Source organism: Chelonoidis abingdonii, chromosome 1 (assembly GCF_003597395.2).
Source record: "Chelonoidis abingdonii isolate Lonesome George chromosome 1, CheloAbing_2.0, whole genome shotgun sequence".
Lineage (NCBI taxonomy): Eukaryota > Metazoa > Chordata > Testudines > Testudinidae > Chelonoidis > Chelonoidis abingdonii.
The window spans coordinates 338,674,984-338,680,151 of NC_133769.1; positions in this window are offsets into that span (position 1 = coordinate 338,674,984).

A 5,168-nucleotide genomic window follows, 5' to 3' on the forward strand; every position below is an offset into this window, starting at 1 on the left:
TCTACAATGGTGGCACAGCAGCTGCTCAAATTCAGTTTCTGAGGAAAGGAGCCCTTTTAAATTATGTGCATAGCTACTATATGCAAATATGTGCTATTTATTTATCATCTTTTCTATGGTGCTCATCACCTTAATATCTAAGCACCTTACAATTAAATCAGTGTATCTTCAATGCTCCATTCAATTAATCAAATTGACAGATGGACTGAAGCACAGTGTGTAATTACTGTTACCCACATCCTCCCTTTCTCTACCTTTCTGTTATTTTCACATGGGTCCAGTCTTAAATAGTTTGAAAGGTCTTTGGGATGGGGACCGTGGCACCCTATGTGTCTATACAGCATCTATCAGAATGGGGTTTCAAGCCATTATAAATATACAGATAACACCTGGGAATTAAAACTTGGTTCATGTTATGTATGTTCAGTGGTGAGAAATGATGCAGTATTATTAGGTGCATGTATTTATTAATACCATAACATTACATATGTGAAATAGTATGACCCTCTCTTGGTAGTATGACCCTCTCTTGCTATCTTTTTTAAATGTATTTTTCTAATACTGAATTTAATGGGCAAATGGTGCAAAAGTCTTACAGAAATAATTCACCAAATTTATAAAGAAGTACATTATGATAATTTATACCCTTTCTGTGTTTGCTTTCTGCAAATATTCTAGCAAGCGACTCTCCAGATTGTTCACTGAAACTACACATTTTGAGCTAATGCCACAGAACATTAAAAGCAATTTTTAATTAATTTTAAGTATTCACACCAGAAACCAGATGAATCCAGTCAGAAAACCTACATGTCCAGTCAAAGCAGCTTCAGTTTCAAAGCTAAACATTGCATGTGTTTAAAGGACTATTTAGAAATTATCTACCATCCAAAAAGTATTTGCAGAACTCAGTGAGAAAATCATTTTGATAATAAATACATTTGTGCAAATCATGCTCTGTTTGTGGACCATTTTGAAGAGGAAAATAAGGCAAGTTTAATCAAATGAATGATTTGTTACAAACCTGTGCAACAGAATCAACACCCAGTGTTGTGTTACCAAGGCAACAGAATATAATGCAAAGGGCAAATGCCAGATATATGTGATGTGGCTGTGGGGACAAAAGGAAAGCAGCAGCATTGCAGGATTGTTAACCTTAATTTCCACAAAAACATTCTTGCTCACCAAAAATTCTCTCAAGGGATGACACTTTGGGGTCAGGTAAGCAGCATTTTAAAATCAGAGTAATCTATTTTACACTACATTTTCATCTTGTTAAATAGAAGTATAAATAACACATTTACTATTTAAACATTTCACATGCAAAAAATCCTGCATTAATACAACTTTAAGGTTGCATAATTCAAAAAAATGCAAAATGTAAAGTTTCTAGAGAAACATTAAGTTAGCCATATAATATATGTGGGCCTTAATTCTATAGCAGATGGATTATGGTGCCTATGATTTCAGTGTGACACCATATGAAAATAAGGGCCCATCTGCATAGATCTAATTACAGGATCTCCTATATTTGTTATTGTATTTATTGTTCAGTAGTACCTAGAGGCTCAGATCACAATTAGACCCCTCTCATGCTAGGCAACATACAAACATAAGGAAAGACAATCCTTAAAAAGCTTGTCTATATTAAGACAACACACGAGTGAAAGTAACAAAAAAGGAGGGAATGGGGGAAAATGAAGGTAACAGTAACAGGAGCTCATGGTTATACAAACCAGCACTGTGCACAATCTGATTACTTGAAATTATTTAATGAGGTTTTAAATTATAAGGTACATAACATATAATAAATAGCAGTTCCTAATGTCCATTATAACAAATATATGTAAATATAGGTAAAGACAGTATTTTCGATTTCTGCTTCTCTTTTAAAAATGTAATTTTTTTATTTTGCTCCACGTACACCATACAAAATGTGTGAAATGATTGAGCTAACTTTTCTATGTGAACCTTACTTTTCACATTTCCTGACTTAATGCGGTTCCACTAAAATAATGGAATTCTTGTAAGTCTGTCTACATAGGGAAATGTTGCAAAACTTCCTCACCATGAAGTGTCTATTGCATCAGCATAGGTGGGCTACTGTTCAATTGTTTAACAAGTATAGACTCATGGAGTTAGAAAGGAGTGCAAGGGTCTAGTCTAACCCTCTGCAAAGATGCAGGATTTGTTGTGTCAAGCATGTTTGGCTCTACAAAGTGATTTCTGCAGAGTGGCCTCTTTTACTCCTTGGTAGATCATGCTACAGGAATGCAGATCTTTAATTCTTTCAGGGTCATTAAAGATCAGCCCGTTTTGTGAAGGCTTTGGCTAATCCCCTATGCTGTCTGAGTGGTTAGCTCCCAGTTAAGATTGATGAGGTTTTCCAATGGGATTACCAATAATGGGGGAGGGGATGCTGCAGGGTAGGTTTGTAGACAGAAAACATGGCCTGATGAGGCCACTACCCAAGGTACTCAGAGCTTGCAGTGGGATCCTGCTCTGCTTGTGACTCCTGGGTGCTGAAGGAGTGGGCCAAGCTAGCAGGCGGTGCTCTGTGCCAGACCCTCCCCTGCAATTTCCGGCAGCAACTGGCCTCATGGTTCAAAGAGCAAATCTGCTTCTGCTGGGAAGGGTGGAGACCATCATGGGCAGCATGTTGCATAGGCTGGGGAAGACTGTGCCTCCCCAAACAGCCCGGCATGGCCCCGCCCATGCTCTTCCACAAAGCCCCCATCTGCTTGCCCTTCCCCCATGGCCCCAGCCCAGGCAGGCTGCTCCTCTTTAGGGAAGCATGCTGGGCCTAGGGCAGCCAGGACTTGGGGCGGCTGGGGCCACTCAGCACCAGGCATCCCCAGGGCACTGGCGCTATGCCACCCCGGTTCTTGAATTTGCTACCTGTAGCAGTTACTCATATGTAAAGGATTGTAAAAAACTGCTATCTGATGTAGCAAATTCCCACAGATAGCAGTTTCTCACAGTGTATGATGCAAGCCACTGCTAGCGGTAGGAATCTGCTACATGTATTTGCTACCTCTTGCCTGTCTTCTACCACAGAGGTAGTGAATTGTTACCAGTAGCAGTTACTGATACCTAAGGTAATTCTTATTTGCTGACTTGTCCTAATTTGCTAAAACTTGACAGAAGCGTGGGATGAAAGCATAAAGTCTTCAGCTTCCAAATGACCCTGCCTGGTGTACATATGTATCAATTACCTCTTAATACAGGATTGTAAAAAATAGAGTGAGGTCATTAAACATAATTTATTTTTCAGCTTCATTTGCTGTGCTAACAATGTAGCATCCTGACATTGATACTTCTGTCCAAGTGACCTGTATGTTGAATTGATTTTAATGAGATGCAGGACATGTGAAGGATAATTTAAATTCTTAATTTCCTTAGGGTTTGCCTTCAATATACTTCTATGCTGGAGCGATCTCTGTCCATTACAGTTCATCAACTCATCAGGCAGGCACAGGCAGCAATAAACTTGTCCTGTTGCCTTGACTGAGAAAGATTTCTGATCAAAGAGAACGTAGATTCCAGCAAGCTCCTCATTGGAGATGAAAGGGCTTGTTCAGAAAGAGATTTTGAAGTTTGTAGGGTAAAGATGAGCCAGATGGGTTTGTCTCCATGCATGTATATTTTAGTCTTTGGGGGCTGGGTAGAAAGGAAAGAGAAATATTTTGGATTTCCTATTTCCCTTACTGAGGACCATCTGTGCTCACCTGAAATTTTTCCTGGCAGAAGCAGTTCCTATCTATTTATTACTGCGTCAAAAAATGGCTGCCATCATACAGAGGCATTAGTGGTGGTGAAAGTGAAAGAAGGCCAAGATGTCCTTTCCCTTCCCAAAACACTCTCATGCATGTGGAACCCATAATGTCACTACTGCCTAAATACTTACAAATGCAGAAGGCGCTGCCAGCTATACTGAGCACCCCAGAGAAGCCATGCATTGTGTGAACTGTATCCTGCTACACCTGTTCTGTACTGGTGAGGGCAACCCTCACTCTCCAGTGTTCCTGTTGGTCCCAGGGCTTCCCCTGGCTTCCACCAGCACAAACACTCCTCCTACCACCATTGGTTGAAGATGTACCACCTTTTCCTCCTTTGGGAGGAGGGAGGGCAGGAGGAGGATGGCTGAGGACCGAAGGAAGCGAGACCATTATTAGATTTAACTCATGTTTTTAAATCATCACACAAATTAAATTTGGTTACACAAGCCTACTATGAAGCACTATATCTACATCCTTCTTGGTTTCTTGTTGCAATTTTGCACAACTCTGTTAATGAACTTCTCGAATGTAATGCAGTCATTTTTGGTGGCTTCTCAAGTGTCTGGTACTTCCAGTCCTTCATGATATGCTCATGATCAGGCAGAAGCTGACTTCTTTCAGAATACAAAATTCTATTCAATGAGGAAAAAGATCACTCAACTGTTGCCGTTGTGACTGGGATCAGATGAAAGAGATTAATTCCTACTTCTTTCATCCCAGGAAACATAGCACAAAAATTGGGCCGAACCACTAGTAATGATAAAGAAATTGAAATCAAATCTTCGTTCATTCATTGTATGATATTCCACTCTGTGTTCAAATTCTCTATTCTGTCCTGATCACATAGCAGCCCCATTACAGGTAATGCCTTACTCCACTCAACTGTCGGTGTTTTATGAGACAGGCATCTGTAAAAGCTACTTAGAGGTTAATAGAATCCAGAAGTTGGTGCTGTAGACAAGTAAGAATCAAGTCCGGGTACTTCACTTTTTCAGCTGGCTTAACAAACACTTCTTGTTCTCTTCATTTAAGGAGTTGATATAAGTGCCCTAATTAGTCAACTTCTGAACTGAAGTCTTTGCTTCTTCCAGTACGTTTTCAATGGATATCTCTCTGATTGATCCAAGTGTAGCTTCCACCGCTGGCCAGAGATCTTCTATGGTTGTAGCAGATGCCTGGATGGCACTGTTTAATGACCCAAGTGGTTTCAACAATAGATTCATAGATTCATAGACTCTAGGACTGGATGGGACCTCGAGAGGTCATCGAGTCCAGTCCCCTTCCCTCATGGCAGGACCAAATACTGTCTAGACCATCCCTGATAGACATTTATCTAACCTACTCTTAAATATCTCCAGAGATGGAGATTCCACAACCTCCCTAGGCAATTTA